At 41.4% G+C, this 27,026-nt stretch overlaps 1 protein-coding gene across 4 annotated transcripts in view; it reads right to left on the minus strand.

Annotated features, from left to right (window-relative positions):
- HS3ST5 (heparan sulfate-glucosamine 3-sulfotransferase 5) overlaps positions 1-26,669 on the minus strand; it is a 145,954-nt gene extending 119,285 nt beyond the window's left edge. The window contains exon 1 of one of the 4 annotated variants that reach the window (XM_083731441.1): positions 25,765-26,669. The gene's annotated coding sequence lies outside the window, so the exon portion shown is untranslated. The other 3 variants (XM_083731445.1, XM_083731444.1, XM_083731442.1) reach the window with 3 other exon arrangements.
- Between the last annotated feature and the right edge of the window lie 357 nt (positions 26,670-27,026).

Genomic DNA, 27,026 nt, shown 5'->3' on the forward strand with positions numbered 1-27,026 from the left:
ATTTGGGTCTTTATGTGCTTATCCATATTAAAACATTTATTAATTTATGGGGAATTTGTGGGCTAATTTAAGCCTTGACCTTTTCTTCCCAGTTACACCAAGCTAATTGACATTAATATGGAATGCAGTGAAAACTCCATTGTTGCCTGCCTGATACATTATAATCAGGAAAGGTCATTACAAATATCTAATGCTCTTGTGTGAACATTCTGTCAAAAGATACTTGAGGGGGGAAATCAGGATGGGCTTGTTGCAAATTAATTACTTGAAGCTACGGATGTATTTTATGTCCCTGTGTGTTAAAAGGTCATCAGTTTGCATTTATCTATTTGTTTAAACAAATTGTGATTCTGACACAGACTTTTGACGACAGTGGTGTTCAGTTTAAAGTCCAGGTTGCTCAGTTTAATAGGTATTCCTCTTTATGAGAGGTTTGTGCTCTTGATCATGCCTTATTCATTGCATAAATCACCTTCAAGAAATATGTTCTGCTCTCACTTTCCAATCTTGTTTAGAGCTGTTGCTAACAGCTTTTAATTTGGGAAGTCTATCTCTGAGTTGACTGCGCCTCAGTGGTTTCAGCTCAATTGTTTCCCTAGCCAGCAGAGCATTTCATTTTTCCTGAAGGTCACTACAGGCTGCCAAGGCTTTGAAAGCACACCCACATTTTCATTGATGCTGCAATACAACTTTGCAGTACCATTAGGATAAATGGAAGTGGGCATGCATGTGTGTGACTTCTCCTATCAACAATTACATAATTTATTATAATTCAAAATAAACAAGGCTAGCAGCGAAGGATAAATTGCAAATAGTATGGCTTCTTGCATTTGTCTTTACTTTTCTTCCATTGAAATAATAAGATTGTGTGTGTGTGTGTGTGTTTCTACTGGATTGGCTGTGTGCTGAAAAGAAGTATACAGTGGTACCTAGGGTTACATACGCTTCAGGTTACATACGCTTCAGGTTACAGACTCCGCTAACTCAGAAATAGTGCTTCAGGTTAAGAACTTTGCTTCAGGATAAGAACAGAAATTGTGCTCTGGCAGCGTAGCAGCAGCAGGAGGCCCATTAGCTAAAGTGGTGCTTCAGTTTAAGAATGGTTTCAGGTTAAGAACGGACCTCCGGAACGAATTAAGTACGTAACCCGAGGTACCACTGTAAACTGACTCATAATATCACTGGCTTAGGCAAGTGGCTGTTTCAACCATGGTACTACAAATTTGCACCAACAGAGGATGCAGTTAGCTGCAGATAGATCAGGGGTGCACAACCTGTGGCCCTCCAGATGTTGAATGACACCTCCCATCATCCCTGATCACTGGCTATTCCAGCTGGGGCTGGTGGGAGTTTTAGTCCAGAAACATCTGGAGGGCCACAGATTGTGCACCCCAAAGATGGATGAAGGCTCCCAGCAAAAGAGTAGCACAATAGAGAATGGAATTGATTCTTCCCCGTCCCCATCTTTCTCTCTACCCCCTCTCTCACACAAACACATACTTAAATGATAAATTAAGTGCTAAAAAAGTAGCACCTGTTTTGAAGTAAGCTAAAAACAGCAAAACTGTTATTTCTATTTGCCTTTGTGCTAGTAATCCCTGGGTCTCTTATTCCCAGGCCACACTGTTGGGAATTTTAGAAGGCAGAGGGACCTACTTTTTGTTGTGCTAATGGTTGGGAAGCTTTGTTAGGAGCTGGTCACACAGACCAAAAGCAATTGAGGAAAGTAGCCTTTCCCCATTGCTCATCCACAGCAACCATGTTTCAAATACTGTATGTATGTCCTACCTCTAAACATATGGTTATACCAAGCTATTGTAGCTAACAGTCACAGATAGGTCTATCACCCTATGAAGACACCTAAACCAGTGGCTATCAACACATCTTCTATCAGAGCTCCATAAATTACTTATGCATTGTGTAAGGAAGTGAATATATTGCCAATCAATTTCATTGGGTGACCCTAACAGCTTTATCAGAGGACCTTTTTTGCACACCGTATATAATTTAATAAATGTATCAAATCCTTCCTTCATCAAATTTTCTCTAGGCCAAAAAGTCTTTTAGCATTTATTTTTGCCATTTTGGCCCGTACCACAGAACATGTGGGGCAATATAAACTGCAAATGATGGTTGATGATTAAGCTAAGTCGCAATTTGTAGAATCCTCAATAAACATGTAAAAGGTAAAGGTAAAGGTACCCCTGCCTGTATGGGCCAGTCTTGACAGACTCTGGGGTTTTGCGCCCATCTCACTTAAGAGGCCAGGGGCCAGCGCTGTCCGGAGACACTTCCAGGTCACGTGGCCAGCGTGACATCGCTGCTCTGGCGAGCCAGAGCCGCACACGGAAACGCCGTTTACCTTCCCGCTGGTAAGCGGTCCCTATTTATCTACTTGCACCCGGAGGTGCTTTCGAACTGCTAGGTTGGCAGGCGCTGGGACCGAGCGGCGGGAGCGCACCCCGCCGCAGGGATTCGAACCGCCGACCTTTCAATCGGCAAGTCCTAGGCGCTGAGGCTTTAACCCACAGCGCCACCTGCGTCCCCCCAATAAACATGTAAGAGGAGCCTATTCCTCTAAATCAGAAAAACACACACATACATATTCACCTAATTTCATTTAGATTTTAAAACTCATATACTCAATTACTATCACAATTAGCAATTTTAGGCTAGATTTAAATTTAGCATACATTAGAATGAGATTTTTGTGCTTGAGAGAGAGATACCAACATTAGCATGGGATGAATCTAAACTAATTATCAGATCTTTGGCTTTTTAAACTATAATTAAAATACTGGAAGGCTTTTGTTCAAAAGCATGTAGATTCTTCAATACCATTTTATTTTAAAAATGTTGAAGTGGCAGAGAAAATTAGACCTTTCAGAGCATCAGAGATATGATCCAAGTACAGTATCAGCAACTAAATGTGGTTGCAAATGTTCATATACATATTTTTCAAGAACTATAAAACTTACCTGTTAATATGCTTTGGTTTAACAGGCTATTACTTCTCCTGAATGAGCCCAGTGATACATATTGAAATGTGCCTGCTTGTTTAGTGGCGCTTATGGTACAGTCAAAAGCCCATATTAGATATACCTTTTTATATATGTAAATAAAACTCCCTCACACTTTATAAACAGCAAGATAAATAGGTAGCTTATTGATGTAGTAACACTGGACAGAAACTGATAGAAAGTGCCTGAAATCTAAAGGTAATATTTTGCTTCCACCAATTCTAATGGTCAAATTACACAAGACATTACTCATGTGATTTGTCCCTGATTGCAAGGTATTTCTTCCACAAATAATCAGCAAAGATGGGCAGATATGGACTAGGACTACATTTTAGGATAAGAGGATCCTAATCTACATTGACACCTGCTATTTGCTTAATGAAGAAAAGCAGAAAAGGGGAATCCAGGTCAGGATTACAACAGTAGGCAAAGGGTGAAATTCCCCACTCGCTCAACCCAGCACATACCCCTGTATTTTGTTCTTATGGAGGGAGATTGCAAGATTAATGGACATTTAGTAATGGTATCAATGGATTATGTTTGTTACTGAAGAGTTAAGTGGTAATTGTCAGAGTAATGTAGTAGAGTGGAAAGCAAGGTTTGTTTTCTCAGTTTCAGAGGGTTGAGAATGACTGTTTGGCTGTTCTAAACTTTATTTCACTTTCTTCATCTATCACGTCAGAAGAGATGGATCCTAAGACATCAGAAACCAGCAAATCACAATAGGTAATACAACTGCACCACCAGCCTTACAGACAGATACACCTGCACAGATCTAAATGATTGGGTTTTCAGTCACATATACCGTACTTTCTCCTTCCCAAGCTCAACTTCTCGACGGTTCCATTGAGACAATAATTACATTTTAATTTCCCATTACCAAAATGCCAGAAGTTTCCAAAGCATTTTTAAATAGCAGCCATTGATCAGAAAAGGAAACCTATTTATGTTAAGTGGATAGAAGAGGAAGACAGAGAGCACTCTTTCATTTCCGCCCTTTCCCTTTGTAAACATGCATCCTCAAATACCATTTAAGTTCACAATAGAACTTGACTTCTAGAAATGAAGTATATTTTGCACGCCACAGAGATTTACTTCTAAAAAGAAGTATAATTTTCACACATGAATTTATAGCACATGATCTCATGCGTTAGTGTGATATGCCTGTCATAGCTTTCATTAATACACAGCAAACACAATGAGAAACCTGCATTTGCTACCATATATAGTGGCTACATTCATATGCCACAATAAATTATTGTTTATCATGATTGTAATGACCTTTGGGCTCACATACTTTCCCTCTCTTTCTTCGCTGCAGCCATGAAGAAATAGCTCAGTGCTATGTCTGAACTGTAAATTGTGCTTCAGCTTTACTTTGCTTCGTTGAAACAATCCAGCTTCACAACCCATAGGTTGAAGTCAGCTTATTCAAACAGACCATAGTTAAGATTAATCACAGTTTGTTGGGTTCATAAGTTACAAGAAGTTGTGGTAAATCAAATATGGAAGCAAAAGCTTTTCCTCGCAGCCAAGTCAGAGCAGGAGAGGAGAAGTGGGAGTGCATGAACTAGACTTATTCCCATGGTTTATTGTGGCGTTGAGTAAGGCGAAACCATTTGCTCTCTTTCCTTTTTCTGTATTGAAATTAGTTTGTTACCATCATTGTTCCTCATTATTTTTGCTTCCCTAGACTGAGATACAAGTCTTACATTACTTCGCTAATCATTTTCATGACAATACACAGCTATGCTTAGGAAAACTCTAGCATTTTGGCTCAAGTTCAAACACGGGTTATATTTTCACTAAATGAATATACAATTTATGATGTGACCACCCAAGAATCCAGCAAAAATGGTTGCATAGAAAATATGGCTTTTAACTGAAGGTCAAATAAAATTATGATGAATATTTCAAGTGGTCAATTTAAAGAGGGCATTGCTGAGGGAAGGAGTACCTAAGGTCTGGAAACTGAAAACTGATTTTCCAGAGTGCACCCGTTCTGCATTGGATATCATTAAATTGATTGGTAGTCATCCTTAATATCACTCTTTCCTTAAACAAAGCTTTCTGCCTGAGTTTTTCTTCTTTTTCACTGCTTTCTAACAGCAGTTAGAAAGAAAGAAAAATGGGAACTCTGATCCAGTAATAGTTTAATATAGCAGGACATCACAAACAATAAACCAAGGGGGGAAATCAGTGTAGTGGCCTCAAATAAGACATTAGTATATGCATCCTAATTTGCAATGTGAAATTAATGAAAATGCATACCTTCAACTGCATGAAGAAGGGGCAACAGAATCACACTGGATTGCATGTCTATTTTTGTATTAGACATGTGCACTCACATGCAGGCCCAATGATCCAAACCTGTCCATGTAAGTGGGATGGCTTAAAGACCATAAAAAGTTTAGAATCCGTCTTCATAGTACATAAATAAATCCCCCCTGAAAGAAGAGTATGACTCAACATGACTCAAATCATGTTGAATTTTATCATTAGAGCATACCTCTGGTTCAATCCTCTTTTTTAAAAAAATGATAATGAAGCAAAAATATAACCTTACTGGATTACAGTAATATATTTTTCAAGAATTAAGGTTCACAACATTATTCTAGGTAATTCATTTACATTGCATTTCCTCTGTATTGGTTTATGTCTGAGTCTCCTCCTGCCCACCCCCAGGGTATGGGTTAGGAAACAGCCTAGAAATGAAGAAGGAACCACCAGAGACCCAGGTTTCTGAATGATTTCCTTATTGACTTGCCCCTCTTCCCACACCTCCTCTCACAGCTCATATACTCTTCTCTCCTGGGTGGACTCTTTATACTGCCTGAATCATATTGTGGCACAGATAACAAGCAGCAATAAGAAAAAGGAAGTGGAGGCAACATTAAGTAGCCCACAAAATTGATTTAAATTTTGTGACCATGTTTCCCATTTTACAGAGAAATGACCTTTGTATGACATATCCTGTATACAATGGGATGTCTGGTCCAAGTCCACTATGAAGTTAAAGAACCATAAGAAAGCAGAGGCCCTCTAGTTGGCCATGAATGTTTATCAGACTGAGCAGGCACAAAAACCACCTTGTCACAGTCTTCTCTACCGTAGTGATATGTACCATGTGCTTCTTTCAATTATAGGATCATATCAAAATTTCATGTGAATCTGTGTACTCTTTCGTTCTCTTATTGGTGATGCACTGATAGTCTCCATATGGTTACAGAATAGGCTGCAACACTAACAGGTTGACAGAAATAGGTGCAGAAAAGAAAGGTACAGAAAAGGAAAGTTCTGCAGAGGCAGCTTATCTAGAGCAAGCCCAGCTCTCTCCTTTCCTTGCAGCAAGACCGCATGCTGGGTCTGTGCTTATTTTTAATATTCAAATTTGCACTTGAAACCATTAAAAGGATGTTTATTTTGCTGCTTTAATGTGAATGCATGCATGTGAAACTTTGTTTTATGGGAACAAACACTTTCCTATTTGCTTAATTATCTAGAGGTATTCTATAGGTTAATTTATCATGTAGAATTCAAAGGGGTACAAAATAATGAGGGAAGCCACAGTTATGCTTAGTTCGTATTAACTGCTTCCATAATGTATTGGTAGAAAGTATTAATATTTCTTTCAGATTTAAGTTCAGCTTAATACACAATATTCTGGCACGGCTGCTGAACACTAAATGTCATGTAGCTACTTTAACTTCTATTTACACAACTTCCTACCACAGTGGCAAACTGAAGTATGTTTGCAAGCACACAAGGAAATGAAGAAGCAAGTTGCAAAAGAACTGGGCCATATTAAAACTCAATATTTAAACCCAATTAAACCCATATTTAAACCCAAAAATGATTTGCAAAGCAGGAAGAGGGTGCAAGACCTAACTAATAACTAAACTGTGGGCAAGCCAACCCTGCCCAGGGCCCGGGCCTGGGGTATCACATCCTCTACTCCCTCCCTTTCACATGAGAGTGGACCCCATTCTCCATGCAAGTGTTACAGATGGGTTCCATAGTTGCTTCCTAACCTTGTCATCATGTCCCACAGCCCTGAAGGCAGTATCAGGACTACACCCCTCCCCTGTCCAAGGGTGTTCACCAAACCTTAACTTCCTCATAACCAACCTGCCAATGTGCCTATTGGTCTTTATAATGACTACCCCACCCCTGCTAATACCCCCACCACATCAGTACAGAGTAGGGAAATAAACCTGACAGCAAAGCTGATCCCTACCAGTCCCCGCAAAGGTGACCAGACACTAGCTTCACTGCCAGTAGGGTGGAAGGTGGGTAGCCTGACAGATGAAGATGCCATGAGAAGAATGGGGTGAGTTAAATAGCACCCACATCAGCCCTTCACTCTCTGCAATGTTGGTGCAGCATGTGCCTGTACATTGAATCCACTTGCCAGACCCCTCCATTCCCTGAGTGGCTGCAAACCTTTTGTACATAGCCTTGAAGACCTGAACTCAGTTTCTCCACTGTGATCAGTTTGTATTGGTCTCTTAGATTTAGTTAAGGGCTTTGACTCAAGGCAGTGCTTGTTACAATAATCTGTCCTCTTTCAGAGATCTGGAAGCTTGTGGAACACAACAAACCAGTCTGATGAGAATTTATAATGAGCATGACTGGAATTTATGGCTACTCACATAGAATGGCTACTTGCATAGAATTCTGCAACCATACAATTATGCTTCATATAAGCATATATGCCCCACTGTCAGCAACAAACATGTACCTTACTCACATTCTTTTTGTTAGAGTATTGATCAAGAATGGGAAAGATCCAGTTTCAAATGCTCATTCAGAGCCACAAAGTTCACTGGGTAGTTTTTCGTCAGTCATTATATTTCAGTCTAACTTACTGCATAGCATTGTTGTGAAGATAAAAGAGGAATTGATCCAAATATGCTACTTTGAGATCCTAGGAGGAAAAACAAGGTATAAATAAATAAAAATAATGCTGGCCTATTTATTGCTAAGGTTGTGTCTGGCCTGCATGACTTCAGACTATAAGTGGAGGAAATGAGGGCTAAACGTGCATTCTATTAGTTTGCCAGAAGTAGTTTTTACATCACATGAAAGCTCAAATATAATGCAGAATTTAACAATTGGGAAACCTTGGGGCAATGGAATAATCTGCCCTGTGAATGCAGCCAATATCCTGCCCAGTAGTATACATTTAGCTAATTCCGTGCAGCTAATTTCTCTCAAGTAAGTGAAAAAAGGATTGCATCATCCCCCCCCACAGCATAGTTAAATGTTTCATTAAAAACTATGCATATTATAGTGTCAATTCATTATTTTGTTGATATACAAATGCAGCCTGCCCCAGTGAATGCCTAGACACTGTTTGTTTGTTTGCTTGCTTGCTTGCTTATACTTTATTTATTGTATTTATAAGGTACCTTTCATCCATGGACATAAAAGTTGGCACAACAGGGTACCCAAATAGTCTCTGACCAGGCATAGACTTTCAGCAAGCTTGCTTATTCATGTGATTTCACACCATGTCCTGGTTTGAACTTTTGTCCAATTCAGTTTAAAGTGTTATCTTTCCTACTTTGTCATCAATTATAAACAAAGGGAAGCACTACAGCCTATTTTTACATACTTATCTGAATGGACACCAACAGCCATTCATACTGCAAATTTAGAATATTGCCCTGAGAATTCTGCCAGGCTTACTGAAATCTGCCAGCCAGACTTCATTGTTTTATTGTAAAAAAACCAAGCAAAATGGTGTAAATTGTGACTTTGCCTATAAATGAGGTAAGCCACAGCACTTGCATATAAGTTGATCTAGCCTTCAACCCCAAACACAATTTTATAAAAGTTCCATTAAAATCAATAGGATTTACTTGCAAGCAAGCATGTTTAAGATTGGGGATTGACTTCAATGTGACTAAATCTCTTAAATCCAAGTAATCCTTTGTAACTGGTTTGTGGATTAGGCTGCCTTAAACCATATGCAAGCACAGCCTTCTCTTGTAGAGCTAGCTCTATTCCAAAACAGCAGACTTGCTGAAACACTATGCACAGTTTCAGTGCAGTTTCCTAAAAGCATTTTATGGACATGAAACTAACAAAATGTAACACAATGAATGTAACATATTTTGGACCCACAGGAAGTATAATTTTCTCTGAGCTTCACTGCAAAACCCATACTCTGCTGGCACTGGTGAAGCAATTGTTAGCAAGAAGTGGGGAAAGGAATGTATTTTCAACTGAAATTGCAAAGAGAATAGTAAAAGGTAAAGGTAAAGGTACCCCTGCCCGTACGGGCCAGTCTTGACAGACTCTGGGGTTGTGCGCCCATCTCACTTAAGAGGCCAGGGGCCAACGCTGTCTGGAGACACTTCCGGGTCACGTGGCCAGCGTAACATTGCTGCTCTGGCGAGCCAGAGCTGCACACGGAAACGCCGTTTACCTTCCCGCTAGTAAGCGGTCCCTATTTATCTACTTGCACCCAGGGGTGCTTTCGAACTGCTAGGTTGGCAGGCGCTGGGACCGAGCAACGGGAGCGCACCCCGCCGCGGGGATTCGAACCGCCGACCTTTCGATTGGCAAGCCCTAGGCGCTGAGGCTTTTACCCACAGCGCCACCCGCGTCCCGTGAAATAGTATAGTAGCAGAGCATAATTATTTAAATGAAATTTGGCCCAAACACAAGAACTAGCACCACCAGTTTGGCAAAATATGTTACACATATTTTATAGGGAGCACAGATCAGACAGGCTGCCAGTTCCAGTTTCATGCCATGTACAAACCATACAACCAGGGCTATAGCACACCAATTTAGGCACATTTGACTCTCGTTTCAAAATAAAATTGCAAGTGCTGAAACAGTGGTACTTGACAGTCTCCTGAAAGCTTCTGTGGTAGCTGTGGAGAGAGCTGGAACATGTAGTGTGTGCTTTAAATCCTGTACATTTTTGTAGTGCAAAAGTACGAAAAAATTAAAAAGGAGAGCCGTACGTCAATGGCAGTGTACATCATTTGCCTACAGATGTTCCCTGAAACATACACGAGTATAAATGACACTGTACAAGATAAAATCCAATGGAAAAAATCACGAATGAGAATGAAAAGACACTTCCATTGTTTGATGAAAGAGGCAGACATTACAACTCTATTCATGTTACTCTGGCTAAGACATCTACTCTGCAACACGGTTTGGATTTACTTAGTTTTAATTTCTACTATTTATGTTGTTGTAACCTTGGAACTGTAGGGTAGAGGGTGGATGAAAGCAAAACAATCATAATAATAAATACAACCAACTTGGGACAGTCAACCTATATTACAGGTGGCTTTTCTATTCCTCAGACAGAAGTATATTTTGCTGCACAACCCAATACTTTCATGGAATGTCAACATCTATAATAAAGTCAGCACCACTTTTCATATTTATTCAGCATATGACTGAGACAGGTATGACTAGAAAATTAAATACAAAACGAAAAGAGAAATGAAATACTTTAAAATGTCTGATATCTCTGCCTGTCAAAACTTTTGACAACAGTTTTCTTTGCCTTACAAATTAAATTGTGGGCAAAGGGGTTTTTTTTAACCATACCTTGATTAAAATTTGTTAGAGGCATTATAGGAACCAGATGAAAATGATTTGAAGAAAGCCAGTTAGCTGCCCTTATCTAATAAATTTCTGTGCATGCTGCACAACAGGTAACCATTTATACTGTCTTTTTATGTCCAGAAGGCTGTAACAAGTTTATCTAATTTCATTGATTAGTCGTGGTTGTATTTTTTAAAATAATGGATCATCACAGATTAATATAACCAGATTAAAGAAATGCAATTTCTTATTAATAATTAATCTAAGCTATGGGGAGATTCCAAACAAAATAAGTGTAAGAGAAGAGAAATTGATAGCCCAGCTGTGTCCTTATCTGGACAGGGACAGCTTCTAGGTTGGATTACTGCAACACACTATGTAGGGCTACCTCTGAAGATAGTTCAGAAACGTCATTTGGTGCAAAATTTGGTGGCCAGGTTGCTCACAGGGCAAGACGGTTTGTGCATATTACACTGATCTGGCCTGACAGCACTGGCTGTCAATTAGTTTCTGGGACCAATTCAAAGTGCTGGTTTGAACCTTAAATGGTTCAGGACCACAATACCTTAAGAACCACCTCTGCCCATTTGATCCAACCCAGACCCTGTGATCATCATCTGAGGCCTTTCTTTGTATATCTCCAATACAAAAGGTCCAGAGGGTGGCAACATCAGAATGGGCCTTTTCTGTGGTAGCTCCCCATTTGTGGAATGCTCACCCCAGGGAGGCTCACCTGGTGCCTTCATTACATATCTTTAGGCACAGGTGAAAACGTTTTTATTCTCCCAGGTGTTCAGGTGACTAACATTCTATGGCTTTTAAAAATGTGTTTGTGGGATGAGGATTATTGGGGGTGGGAAGTTGTTACATTAAGTATTCTCTTTTTGTATTTCTCTGTTGTGAACCACCCTAGGCTCTTGGGCAGTATGCAAATTCAAATAAATAAATAAATAACATATATATATGTTGGAATATAGGTATACATTTTTCTGTACATTAACTGAATATGATTACTAGATCACAAGTGCAAAATTAGAAATGCTTTGAGCTTATTTAAAAATTAGCATAGACTTTATCTTATTTCCAGCACAGTGGTGTATTATCCTGATATATAGAAGGTGTTAATTTATCATTCCTAAACAACACACTTATCTATGCCAGCAGACTATCTATACCAGGCATAGGCAAACTCGGGCCTCCAGATGTTTTGGGACTACAACTCCCATCATCCCTAGCTAACAGGACCAGTGGTCAGGGATGATGGGAATTGTAGACCAAAAACATCGGGAGGGCTGAGTTTGCCTATACCTGATGTATACCTTCAGTAATGCATTCACAAATAAGAGAATAAATGCTAGATCAGAGCAGCATTCTTTCCACTGTGACTGGATGCCTATGGGAAGACTACATACAGGACACAAGTGCAATGGCTGGCTGTAGCCTTTCCCAGCAACTGGTGTTCAGAGGCAAGCTGCCTCTGATGTGGAAGTTAATGCAGAAATCATGATCCATGAACTTGTCCAATGTCCAAGCACCAATGTTGGTGGTCATCACAATATCTTCTAGTAGAAAATTCTATGTGCTGTGTGAATAATTACTTCCTTTGCCTATTCCTCCCACCTTTCAGCTTCATTTAATGACCCCAGGAGAAAATAAGCTGCATTTAAAACTGAAAGTGACCCTACAGGGAGCATGAACTGAAACCTAAGAATGCAGATTTTGTTTAAAACAGGTTTAGTTTAGATTTCTGGTTGAGGTTCGCTACAGCCACTCAAGGTTTCGCTGCTGGAGCAGAGCATTCCTTGCACAAGTAGCTATCCTAAGATTGTGCCACTGACCAACAAATTTATTCAGGAGAGCAATTGTATGCTGTATAAATGAATTAATGCAAATAGAAATGAACAGGTTATGTTAGGGCCAAACCAGTGCCAATAGGAACTAACTGCAAAGACCAACAAGGAGATTTTTGACATAATTGTTTCAGGGAGAGAAAAGGTTTAGCTGCCCCTTCTCAGGCTGCACAGCCCCAAGGCACAGTTTAGGCTTTTTCTTGGCCGTGATTTACACAACCAAAATGCATGTTAATAGCTGTCAGACAATTAAATGACTCCTACTTTGGGGTCCTAGAATGATTTCTTTCCTAAGCAAACTGTAAGGTGAGCAAAAGCATATCTAGTGAGCCAAACAATGGCAGCTGCACATTCACTCCCAAGCACGGTATCTTTCCTCCTGATATGAGAAGGATAAGGCAGAATTTATTTTAGCACCTGCATGCATTCCTAAGCTTTGTGCATCCCTCCTTCTCCCTTTGTATAATGCCTGCTGGCACAGCTGTTTCACTTACATATTTTGTTGTTACTGCTGCTCCTGCTGCTTTATCTTGTAACTGACGTAGCTTTTCATTGTGCTGCCACAGCTTCTTATGCTCCACTTGGTTCTTTTCTGTGACTTCCCCACCCCGGTTTCCTGAATTCAGTCTGATGCTGACTGCTCTGACTTGTCTATCTTCCCCTTACAGCCTTCTGTGTCATTCTGTGTAACTCGACCTTGTCCTCACCTGCAGATCTCTTTTTCAGCACCACATATTGTGTTGGGCATCCAGCCATGGTATTGGGACTAAGCATAGAAAATACCCCACTGCTTTCGGGCATGGATTGAAACCCATTAGCCATCTGTTCTCTGTGATCATTATGAATAAATCCTGCTCTGGGCTGGTCTATAGCAATAACTTTAAACATCTCTAGTTGTTCCTCCACAATACCAACCCCTTAATCTAAGGATAGTGCAATTCTGACTAATTTGAAATCAGATTGTAGAGTAATTGTAAATATATATAATCACTTCCTTCAGGGTTTTGTTTTGTTTTGCATTGGTTGTCTTCATTTCCCCCACAGTTGCCACTAAATTTATCAATGGCTTCCCTTCCAGGCACTATGAAGCTACCCCTTTTCACTTATTATCCTAATGAAACAAGCATACATCGTCCAAGAATACATCAAAGTAATGCAAAATTGTTTTCTTTCACACTCAGTCCTAAAAAAGAGGAAAGTGGTTTCAACTCCTTTTTTATTTTCAAAGATGAATGCCAGCAAATAGTCATATTTAACGGTCTTGAGGTACATGGGAATAGAGTACCTCACAATCATGTAGATGCATTTGGGAGCAAAGGTCTCTCTTTCTTGTTATAATTTAACTATAGAAAAAGCTTTTCTTCAGAGAGCTTTATAAAACTGGTAAAAACCTGTTTTTAAGTTTTGGTGGGTTGTTGTTTTTAACCTATAGTATGTGTCTGATTACTGAAACAAGTTAACGGAAATGGGAGAGCTGCATGCTTGTCTTAAGAGAGTACCAGAATGATGTTGATAGTTTATTCTAGGCTGCTATAAACCATTCCGTTAAATTAGGATTTTTAAAGGCATCTTTGCAGAAATGTTTTGTGATTCTTGATCCTCTTATAGACAGATTGGAAAGGATGGTATTTTACCAAAATGGTTTGTTGGATGTGTCAAACTATTGTCAGAGAGATCTGGGGTCAAATACATCCCCAGCCACAAAGCTTGCTGGATGGAGCTTGGGCCAGCCACTATTTCTCTCTCTAGCCAACCACATGGGGTTGTTGTGCTAATGAAATGGGGGATAGTTACGGTAGTTGACTGGGAAGAGCCATGTGTGAAACCCTGAGCCCACTGGAGGAAGGACAGACCATAAATATAATAACAAACTGTACTAGGAGGTATTTGAGCTGACTAACATGGCAAGTAGAAAATGCAGTCAAAATAGATGAATCAAGATTTTTACTAGCTACCATAATTTTTATTAATGTTAAACACAGCAGAGGTCTCCTTCCAAAATCAAGTAGCATGCACACTAAATATAAAGGACAGATAAGCACCACTCAGCCATAACTTTTCAAATAGGTTGCTGCATAAAGAACAGATACCTCCTGTCAGAACTACGCTGCCTGATTAGTTAACAGTTAATTCACCCAGGGATGTACCCTTGGTTGAGTGAGGATCAAAGTGACATTTGGATGGAGGCACTTTCTTTCCTGCAGAGCAGGATGAATGGCAAACCCTTTTGTACGTGTCCTAAAATTATAATTGCTCAGTAAATTTCAGATCAATGTTAATGGGACTCTTTGCTCAAGACTGTTTTCACTTAAAGTAGTTCAATTTTCTCTCAGTTTATTTCTTTGTACCTTAATCCTCAATGCATTTCCTACGAAGGATGTTCTACCATATCAACAAAACTTGCTTCCAAATGGTGTGCTTAAGATCACAGCCTCAGGGGGGCAAAAAATTAAAATAAAGTATTGTCCTTATCTTCCGCTATTACTTCAAAAGAAAAAGAAAACTACAGTGATATGAAAGAAGTGGAATCAATTACATTGGTACACTGCTTGATTTTTTTAGCACACTCTAGCTTTTTCTAGAGCTAAACTGAGTCACTGTATTATTCACAAAGATAATGCTTAAGGGTGCAACAAGTCATAGGTTTATCTTTAGAAAATTACCCATTTTCCAGTCTTCCATTTTGTCACAATCATATACATTTTAAGTGAGAATATAAGTATCCTAAAAATTGTCTATTAAGAAATCACATAAAATAATAGAGTTAATACCGTAGTTAATGATAGTGTTTGCCATCCTTTTATTCCTACGAAATAATTATTCTATGTCCTAATTAGCTGAGTGCTCCCCCAAACTAATTCTTCCAATGCCAACTTTGATTGTATAGGTGGTGTTGCTGATCATTTAACAAAGTTATGTATAGATTACCTTATAAATGAATACCAACATATTCAAATTTTTTGTATTCATTTATAAGGCAATCTATACATAACTTTGTTAAATGATCAGCATCACCACCTATACTAATATATTCAAATAGGGGCATGGATGGCGCTGTGGTCTAAACCACAGAGCCTTCAGCTTGCTGATCAGAAAGTCGGTGGTTCGAATCCGCGCAAAGGGGTGAGCTCCCGTTGTTCAGTCCCTGCTCCTGCCCACCTAGCAGTTCGAAAGCACGTCAAAGTGCAAGTAGACAAATAGGTACCGCTCAGGAGGGAAGGTGTTTCTGTGCGCTGCTCTGGTTTGCAAGAAGTGGCTTAGTCATGCTGGCCACATGACCCAGAAGCTGTCTGCGGACAAACACCAGCTCCCTTGGCCTATAGAGCGAGATGAGCGTGCAACCCCAGAGTCATGTGTGGCTGGACCTAATGGTCAGGGGTACCTTTACCTTTAATATATTCAAATACTAATGAGATTACACAATTGTTACATTTAATAAATATTAGTGGTCACATTGATTATGCAAACGTTATTTTTAGCATTTATTTAATTAAATGTCATATAGGTCTAATAAGTAATTAAAGCTCTTTGGTATCAGCTGTGATACAAACTCATTTTTGTTGCTGATTATAATACCATTACTTTGAATCAGTAGTATTATGCTGTGTAGCAGAGGTGTGGCTGGGCTTATTATCTGCGAGAGGTCTTGCTACTATCAGAAGAGAGACATTGTGTCCTTTGTATTGTGCAAGAGACATAATTATATCAGAGAAATATCCAACAAACTCATACAGTGAATACGACTAACATTCATAGGCACCAGCTCCTAGGGGTTGAGGAACTTTCGGCCCAGCAATATTGTTTTGTTTTGTTTTTTGTTTTGTTTTGTTTTGTTTTGTTTTAGTAAGCCAGTCCCCCTCAATGTTCAGAGGGCATTTGGTTCTACTCCCTGGCTACTCATAATATTGTGCATGTGACATCAGGATGTCGCATCAGGCCCCCTCAATCATCTTGAGAAGCTGGCGCCTCTGCTAACATTGGATCTGACCCTCAAACTTTTCTAATAATCTGGGTACTTTGCAAGTTTGACATCACGACTGAGTTGCACTGAAAGCAACAAGGCTTGAGTTTCACTGAAACCAGGCCTGACCTCAGGTTAGAACAGGTCTAAATAATCTGTGTCTTCCAAGAATGTCTGTAGTTGTCTCACCACTAAACCAAATGTTATCATAAAGTTTTATAAACTTTGCTAAGGTTGCCCATAATTACCAGTATTAAAGCTACAGATAGGTAGCCGTGTTGGTCTGCCATAGTCAAAACAGAGAACTTGCTGCAAGACAGACCCAAAAAAGAAAATAACAGAACACCTCTAGTCATCACATACAGCTCCCAAGTTAAAACAGTACAACGCATCATCAGAGATCTACAACCTCTCCTGGACAATGACAGTTCTCTTTCTCAAGTTCTGGGAGGAAGACCTTTCATTGCCTACAGACAGCCACCCAATCTTAAACAACTCCTAACCCACAATACTACTACAACCAGACCTAACACGGACACTGGCACCAGAGCCTGCAATAAACCCAGATGCCAACTTTGCTGCCACATACACCCGGACAACACCATTACTGGCCCCAACAACATCACACATACCATCTCGGGACTATTTAATTGCTCATCGTCTAACATTGTGTATGCCATCAAATGCCAACAGTGTCCTTCAGCTCTCTATATTGGACAAACAGGCCAGACCTTACGCCAAAGAATAAACGGACATAAATCGGACATCAGGAATCACAAGACAGAGAAACCAGTAGGAGAACACTTCAATCTCCCAGGACATTCTATACAAGATCTCAAAGTAGCTGTTTTACTACAAAGGAATTTCAGAAATAGACTGGAAAGAGAAGCTGCTGAATTGCAACTTATCACCAAACTTAAAACCATGGAGACACCTGGTCTGAACAAAGACCTTGGATTCTTATCTCATTATACATGACAAAGCCATTTTTCACCTTCTCACCCCTTGCTTTTTCCTGTAAGACCTATTGCAGTCGTTAAGAGTCATCAACAGGCTCATCACAGCTATCTGCCAATCACCCACTCCCACCACCCTTCTGAGTAATACCCCTCCCCACCTTCTCACTATATAGAAGGGTCTGGAAACTTCTGTTTCAGTGTATCTGAAGAAGTGTGCATGCACACGAAAGCTCATACCAAGAACTAACTTAGTTGGTCTTTAAGGTGCTACTGGAAGGAATTTTTTTTGTTTTCAGTATTAAAGCTGTTTGGTTGTACTCTAAGGTGGTTACTCTTGTTGAAGTTCAGAGGCTACTGCTTATTTTACACCACTTTTACAGTTAAGAACTGCAAATTAGGAATTCAGTAATAGGAAATTTTGAATATGCAGTTGCTGTATTTGCCAAGAATAAAGCAAAATTTGTTTCAATGTTTTTTGGCCAACTTGCATCTGTACCTGTAACCATCAGAAACAGATGCACAGATAAGGTGTTGTGACTGTGCTCAGTCTTGTCCCTTTACAACTCTTGAACAGTCTTGGAGACCTGCATCTGGTGTTCTCTCAGCTAATGTGGGAGCACTTTCAGCTGTAACTCAATCAATAAGTGAGGGGAAACAGAATCTTTGGGAAGAACGACACCAGAAGCAAACTCCCACTGTTTTTAGGTTTGCAACTTTTTTGCTGTAGAAGGAACAGCAAAAACAACAACAACTCAGTCCTTCTTGGTATTTCTCTTAAGTAATACAAATGTCCACTGCAAGAAAGTGTAAGAGAGATCTACTTTGTAAACAGTATGAACATGAAATCGATTCATATGTGTTAATTAGCAGTGAGCATTCTCCCATGAAAGCCAGTATGTCCCGGTGGATACAGACAAACAAACAAAAACACTGAGCTGAAAATGTCAAATTCTGTCTTGGCCACAGACTCGCTAAATAGCCAAATCTCTCATTTTTACTTTGGAAATAACAATGATACACCTCAAATGGTTGCTGATGAAGTCTCGTACATGCCATCCATAACAGAGGCATAAAGGTCTGCAAGAGCTAATAGAGCATTTTCATTTATGACCCCCCCCCCTCTGTTATAATCTGAGTTTTGGCAGATCTGAAAGTTTTGCCTACAGGCATGCTGCTAAAATGCTTTAGTTTAGCTGAACGCTTAATGTTTTAAATGAACGGATTCAATACTCAGAAACTTTATTTTCTTTCATCAGTCGATGCTGTTCTGGTAAAATGTCTACTTTCACCTGCAGTCCAAATCCTTTTTGCACCAGGCCAGGGAAGGGGCAGGAATTTTACTGTTCTACCTTCAGTGGACTGCCAAGAGATGGCACATTCTATACAGCTGAGTCACAGTAACATAATCCTTCATACATCATTCAACTTCCACACTGTACAATGTATATATTCAAAAAACACCCCTAAATTATGCTCCATTAGCACTATTGTTGAGGGCTCCAGCACTCCTGTTTAAAGAATTAGTAAGGAAAGATACAACTGTAGGCCCAATCTGATTGTTTCCAGCTACTGAAGAAAAGGGACTTCTCAGTAAGGATGTACATGGAATCACTAAAGTATAAGGCAGGCTGTTGTGCTGTCACTGGACATGTCACCAAAAGACTTTCATTTCCAAACAATAGTTTCTCTGCTTTATGCAACCCATGGAAAGAGTATGTAGCCTATTCTGCATAACCAGGGGTAGGATTACAACTATAGATCTGAGGAGGTAACAGTGATAATGATATAGCCCAATGATCTTGCACAACAATATTCCACTTCAAAATTATCTGCCTTGCCCTTTTGTTACACCTGAGTGTGCTAATTAAAATGACGTACCATTCAATAACACGTCAACTGCATTTGTTGTTTCAGTATTCAACTACCTTCACAAATAGATCAGCGCTTGCGCTTCTCTTCAATAAACCTAATAAAGCATGCCATCTCAATCTCTAAGTTACCCAAAAAAGTGACTGGACCCCTTTTCAGTCTCATGTGGACAACTGCTTTTTGTGTTCCAGCAGTGTGGAGTTGGGTGCAAGTGCAGATGACTACACGTAGTTGAAGTAGATTCCAAATGGCCCCAACTAAATTTATTGCACCTCACAGTGTTAGGTGTGATAGAGGGCAGGGATCCAGTCAACAAGCTGCCTGATTCCTGGCTGATACTACCACTACAACCTGAATGTCGGAAGTTGATGTGAGCTGCCAGAATCTCAGACCCACAGTAATGGGGGGGGAGGGGGAGGGGTGGTCTCCTATTACTGTCCTGGTATAGACCAGATGTAGAAGGTTCTCCCTCAGGTGTGTCCTAAAGACCTGCATCCTAGTAACTACCCATCACAGCAAATTTGGCATCCAAGGCAAGGTCTAGATTGCAGAAGTAAACTCGTCCAGAAAGTCACAGGCTGTGGACAATAGAATACAACCGACTCCTTTCCCTTTCACCACATGATGGCACCAAGTAGGAACCCCAATAAGCAGCGATCCCAGAGTTGTCTTACAGTTAATGCAGAATTCTTTGACTATACTCCAGAAAGCTGTGAGGTGTGAATATAGCTCACACTCAATGGGTCGTATCCAATGCTGTGGCTCCACTGGTGGCAAAACCAGCTTCCCTGTCCTCTTCCTTTCCTGATACTTCTAGCCCCTGTGCTCTCTCAAGGAAGTCCTGCTGTGCCGGTGATACCATGCATGTGGAGCATTGGGTACAACCCAATAATTTCATCCAGTCAATACAGGTACAAGCAGGGATAATTCTTACATTATCTATTATATAGTGTGGGGCGGGGAGCTTTTCAGCATGCTGCTGCTGCTGCACAGTACCTTCTGTGATCTGTATGGAGACTAGTTGCATTTATTGTGCCTGTCTCTGACACTTAAAAAAGTTGAAACTTCTATACAAATTATACTTAATATGAACTTAACAATATGAACCTTCTTGTGGAGTTAAGTTCCTCTATAATAGGAACTTTACTCCATTCAGAAAATGTAATTATATGTGCTACATTTCTGCATAGAATTAGGCCTGCTGAGGTCTTGGAATACATCTGCATGACAATGCAATTTATCTCTCTGTGAAAATAGAGTGTTGCCTAACAGCTGTCTGATTTCAGTTTTCCACATTTCAGTCCATCCTAGTTCTAATGAAAATGTAGGTACAAGTATAAACTGTAATTAGAAGGCATGCCTTAAGAGCTAATTCTTCTTGTGTTAATTATACCAATAAACAAGCTAATTCAAATGGAGTTATCTTAAATAGAAAGGTATTTTCAGGGGGTGGGAACATTCAATTTGTTTCCTTTTACTTTGACTAATTCTTTGTTTCATAAGTACAATGCAGAAATAATTGTTTATAGTCAAGTTCCAGACCTCAAAGTGCTCCTAGCACAAACCCAAATAATAAAAAATCAAATTTGTGGCAAACATGAAAGAGAAAGTAAAATAAAAGCAACCCCACCATCCATTCTAAGAGTGAGTTCACAGAATGCCCCATCACAACTTTACTTATACTTCTGCAACTTCATCCCACACTGGTTCCACATGGACTCCCCACTACAGAAGGTGGCACTGGGTGACCACAATAGACTGTATTTTGAACACAGTAACCTGCTTCATTCACTTATAACATTTCTGGTTTAGGGCAGAAGCATAAAACCCACAAGCATGGGAAGTTACTATCTGGGCATGCATTAACTATATTATTTGTATAGTCTTATGTGATACTCAATACACTCCCCAATAAATGCTCCTTTAAAATATTAGGCAGTACAGAGACAATTTGCAGTGTACGGCTATCCTATGTGGAGTCACAAACAACATTTGCTCACACTGAATATATAGCAAAACCTACCCTGGGTAGCAATGTATTCTTGCCATCTTTGCCTGTATCTGCACAGCTTACAACTATTAATCACTGCTGCAATTCTTTCAGAAGCAAAAGCACACATAGCATCTTTATTTTAGATAGCAACTAACACTTAAAGGACTTGATTTGTACCAAAAACCTCATTGTATATACAGATCCTTCACAGATTTGATAAATTGTAATTCCCAGCTATATGTCTTGCCAAAGTCTCTACTAAAATTCTGTATAACCACTGTATTTATGACTGTCCTTTGAGACTACAACAAATGCACACAATTATTCAAGATTATTCCAGCCATTAAGTTGCGAGGCTTTATTGCTGCAATTTGAATGGATATATTTCTTCTCTGCCAGGAAAAATATGGATTGATCACCTCTGTTTTCAAACAATAACTGAGAAAATACTTAATCTAATTCCCACTAAATAAAAACCTAGATCATTTCCCACTAGCAAAAGAGCCTACTGCACATACAACCCACAGAAACAGTGACAATGTCAAAGAACAATATCTACCACAGAAATTAAGGGATTTATTTCTTTATTTACAGTTTAATGTATTTACCCAAGTAATACAAACTCAGATATCTGATATGCCTCCTGGGTCAAACAGCTTGGTTGTGTCAACCTTTTCTTCCTTCAGTTAACCTACTTTTATAAAACAAGAACAACACCCTGTACTTTATTTGGTCCATTAAAGTTTACACCATGCTACACTGGTACCGGTTTGTACTTGAGAATTTTCCTGAGGATCCAAAGGCTTTGAGAACATTGTATAAACAATTTCACTGGTAGGTGTCTTTCCCATAACAATTTTATCTCTTCGGGATTAATTTGAAATTATTGTCACGAAGGAAGACATATGGCAAGTGTTACGTAAGAATGGAAACTCCACATGGATTTTGCTGAAAAGGCCCTTGTGTTAGACACTAATGCAAAAACCCTGCTCACATGGGTTTTCTATTCTGGTATGTTCTCTAAGTAGCAAAGGAAAAAAAAGAAAAGAAATGGTAACCCATGGCCCTCTTTAGTTAAATTTCCTGGGGAGCCTTCTGTATGCATAGTCAATTCCAATCCTTGTTCACAGATATATCCAGATATTCTGGTGCATATTTTTAAAAAATCTCAACAGCCTGAAACTTTTCTCTAAGACACAACTGTGTTTTATTATTATGTTCTGAAGGCACGTGAGGCCATCACCTTGCTGAAACTAAGCAGATCTGGGTGTAGTCAGTGCCTGAAAGGTGATCACTTCAGAAACAAAATAAAAAAATTCCTTCCAGTAGCACCTTAGATACCAACTAAGTTTGTTACTGGTATGAGCTTCTGTGTGCATGCACACTTCTTCAGATACCAGAAACACATGCATACCACCTGGGGTTCCATGGTGGAAGAAAGGCAAGATACAAATGTAGGAAAATAAATAAACAAATGGTGTACTATTTAACATTTCTTGTGTTCAAAACACTATGTGATATGGCATAACAATCAAAGACGCAATACTGTGCATACACACTCATGTATTTGCCTACACACAAACACACACCCTACCAAAGCAGTATTCTGCCGAATAATGTTTTGGAAGTCCATGCTTTCATGCTATTTCCTTCTTCTACCCCCCCCCCAAGATGTTCAAACATGTTTAGATAATATTCTACTCTTCAAATAATATTGTAACCTTTCTTTTGAATGCCATATTCAATTCATAAAATGTCATGGTCTATGCAGTGGTTTTGCCCTGACAGCACGACTTTCAATGATTCCAGCATCAAATTAATATCCCAAGAGGACATTGTGCACTTCTATGTGCATTGGTGTTTCCCTGTTTTCTCTTCAAATGCAATTGTTCTTGTGTTCTGTTGCAAGCTACTTTCAAAAAAATCCTGAGTTTTGAAAGTGGTTTTTGCAAAAAGAGGTGATGCTCAAATGTAGGTTTCTCAGAAGTTCTACTGCATTTGTTGAGCTTACCTCACAGTAACCCTTGTGGATCCAATCCAAAGCATTTAACACTCAGATCCTTAAATGATGGACTGTACCAAGACATATCACTGTAATACGCCCATACAAAAGTAGTCTTATAATGTATTAGTGTGCTTAGAATGACATCATAAGAAGGTTCAAATATTTTCACGCACCATCTAGCCTTTCAAACGCTTTTTGAAAAATTCTCTCAAGAAAGATATATTTCAAGTCATTGGCCACTCTATTGGCCAAGTGCTATTTGAATCCTTTACTGTGGTGCATTTATAAATTGGTACCACATACTCATCCTACGGAAAGAAGCAGCTTTAGGCTGATAGCCCAAGGAAAATTCTTAGCTTTAAGATATTTCAGCATGGCATTGGGGAAATTATTTTCCTTCTTATACAGTTAAAGTTTGCTGCAGTCATCCACTTCCATATTTTATTTCTTTTTGAATAAAACAACAGTTATAAACTGAAAATTCTGATGCACACATATATGATATGTTGTTCCAAACAACTAGATGTCAACTCTTCAAGACTGCTGCACTGAGTACTTTGAAGCTTTACACACAGAGAATGCTATCTCACTTGGCTTATTATCAAGGAAGACCATGAGAAAATAAAACAGAAGAATAGTCTCTATAATCCTTTTTTGCAGTCTAGTGTCTTGCATTACTAAAATGTTTCTCACAGTTGTCTACAAAATCATCAAGCATTTATTAATACTTTGCAATGAAGTTAAATTGGGAAAACATATCATGAAGTACAGGTGACATCCTGCCTTATCTGAAGCAGAAGTGTTAACGGCTGACAAGCTGATTTAAGTGATCAATAGTTCTGTGTTGCCTCCCCCTGCCCCAAACTATTCTAGGCAGACTAGGAACAGTGGGTAAGGCCTCCAGTTAGGAACAATTTTATATATCCAAAGGCTGTCCTGGGAATCTGATCTCTGAAGTTGCCTATGCAGACACAAAAAAGAGTGTACAATGAAAATCGTTTCACTTTCCCCATATTTGACAAATAAAATAAATTTGCACGATAAATACAAGGTGCATTGCCTCCAATCCATTAACTGCTTAGTCCAGAATAGTATCCCTTAGCTTGCCTTTAGGAAAGTTGTTTCTGTATTGTGGCCACAACAAGTCAAAGTGCTTTAATCTTCCTACATTTACCCTGATTTTGAAACTTGCACTGATACCTCGTATCAGACTACTTTCCAGCCCATCCTTGTCTTTTCTCCTTAGAAAGCATTTAACATGGCCCCAGTGCTTTTACCCAATGAAATCCATATGCTTTACACTGCTCAATTCCACAACAGAAAGAATAAGCTTTTCAAGTGAAACTCAAAAGGACATTATTGTCAAAGCACTTGCCACTAAAATTAAAGAGAAATATTGAAATCGCTTAGCAAAATCCATTAAAAAGCCTCCAGCAATTACCGGCTTTATATGTTTCACACAAATCATGCCAAGCAGTGTAAAAGAAATTGGGGTGGGGGTGGGGGACGTTCCCCAGTGCTTCCCCCATCTAGCCAAATGCCTCTTGACATTTGTCAAGCCAGAACTATCATAAATCTTGAAGAAGTTACAATGCAAAAGAACAAAACCCCCCAAACATATCCCTGGTTAAATGAAGCCAGACACTAATTTGATATAGAACATTTTGCAAATATTAAGGCTTCCCTTAAGGGATCCATATTTCACAATTACGGCCAGCTATTAAAGCACGCGATGAAAAGAGATGGGATGGGAGGAAGAGGGGGAGGGAAGGAGTTGATGAGTTTTCATACCCGATGCTTCCTTGGTCCAAGTGCAGAAATGCCCACAGGAGAGCGAGAACTCAGAACAGGAGGAGATCCGAGGAGGAATGCACCCGGATGGCAGGAGGTGGTACTGCCTTTCCCAATGTGGGAGCTTAATAGCTTGTACTTGGACAAACCTCACCTTCCCCAGGTAAGGAAGGCTGACTCTCTCGCTGCCATAGCCCAGCCTGGCAATGGCATCTCTGCTTCTCCGTCAGAGCCAAGTCTCCGGGGCAGGGCGCACACCAAGCCCTACCCTCCTAAGGGGCTGCCAAGCCCCTTTCCCACCGGTCTCTGTCACAGATCCTCACCCCAACAATACACAGAGCCCGCCCGCCCCTTCCCCAGCGCCCTCAGCAACCCCCAGAGCTGCCCGGCGGAGCGAGAGCGCGGAGGCATCCCCACACTGGAACACAATGGGACTTACTCCCAGGTAAGTGCGCACACGCAGGATGGCAGCCTCCAGCAGCCTCCCGAACAATGCACTGCAGAGCAAGAGGGAGAGGGAGTGTGTGCGTGTGCCTTCGCAAAACTGCACCAGGAAGAGAAGCAGAGAGGCGCCCCTTTGCAAGCCAAACACGCGCGCGCGCGTGCCCACGTATACATACACATGCACCCACCCCAAAGTGTGTCCCTAACCTTCGAGCCGGGGAGAACCCCAAAGTGCCCGCGCTGCGCCAGAAGGCGGCACAGTCCCCAAGCCCCTTCGCTGAGCTCCATACTCACGCGCAGGGCTCTCCTCCGCGATGGCAAGGCAGCTCCAGCAGCCCAAAGTCCTGCTGACCGAGGGCGGGGAGGGAGGGCGGGAGGGAGATGCCCGCTCCACTCCTGCTCTCCGCCTGCCCGTTCCCCCCGCCTCCTCTTCGGGATTCGCTTCTCCTCCTTCCTAGCTCCGGCTATGGCACCGCTTGGCGCTTATCCTTCGCCAGCAAGAAGTCTCCTTGGCGTCTTCCCCGCCAAACCGGGCAGCGCCTGGGCGACGGAGGCAGAGAGAGAGAGAGATCGCGGGCAGCAGCCGAAGCCGTAGAGCGCGCGGGAGAAGTAGTGGAGTTCAGGAGGCGGCGTTTGCTGCACATCCCCCAGCGGCCCAGGCCAGGTGCGGCAGGCGGAGCAGCAGCAGCAGCGGCGGCAGAGCTCGCTCCCGCGGCGCAAGCACAGCGCGACCAGCAGCAGCAGCAGCAACCCGCGTCCCTTCACTTCCAGTCAGCTTCGCTTGTGTGGAGGGCAAGCGGCGGGGAGAGCGCGAGGTGGCGGCGGCGGCGGCGGCGGCGGCGAAGGTGGGGCTGAAGCACATTCTTGCCCTCACTTCCCGAGGCGGCGTACAAACTCTCTCGAGTTCCTGGCGGCGAATTGGCCCTCCCTTCGCCTTCGGGAAACAGCCGCCAACATCGCCCGTTGCCTTACGGCTGTGTGTGTGTTGTTCCTCAGTCCTCACATAAACCGGAGCCACCTCCTCTGCTGTCCCTGTGGCGATGTTTGCACGCAGCAGCTCTTCTCTCGGCTCCTCGCTGCCTGGGGTCGAGTCACGGCAGCAGCTGCCGCCGCCGCCGCCGCCACAGCTTCTTCTCCGCCTCTTGCCCTTCTCCGGTCTCGGAGGGAGCCGGCAGCAGGCAGCCTCGTCTTCCCTGTTCCCGCCAAGCGAGCGAGGCTGCCCTCCGCCCACTCCCGCGGGGCTGCCAGCCGCCCGTCGGGAGCGGCGCAGGTGCTGGCAAAGGACGGCCCGGCAGCAGACGCGCGGCTTTCGGAGAGGGCCCGCCGGGAGAAGCGCGGCTTCCCTTCGGGGCCGCCGCGCTGCAGCCTGGCTCCCCTCCCGGCCTTCGTCCCGGCCAGAATGGGTAGCCGGGCGCCGCCGAAAACTCGCAGCGTCGAAGCGCGTAGACAAGAATTTCGTCGGCTTCGCTGTCAATTTTTGCTACCCCAGGCTGTTAGCTGGGCGAGGGGGGGGGGGGAAGAGGGAAGCGAATTAGAGCAGATGCCAAGCCTCCCAC

The sequence above is a fragment of the Podarcis gaigeae genome (genome assembly GCF_964106915.1).
Source record: "Podarcis gaigeae genome assembly, chromosome: 3".
NCBI lineage: Eukaryota > Metazoa > Chordata > Lepidosauria > Squamata > Lacertidae > Podarcis > Podarcis gaigeae.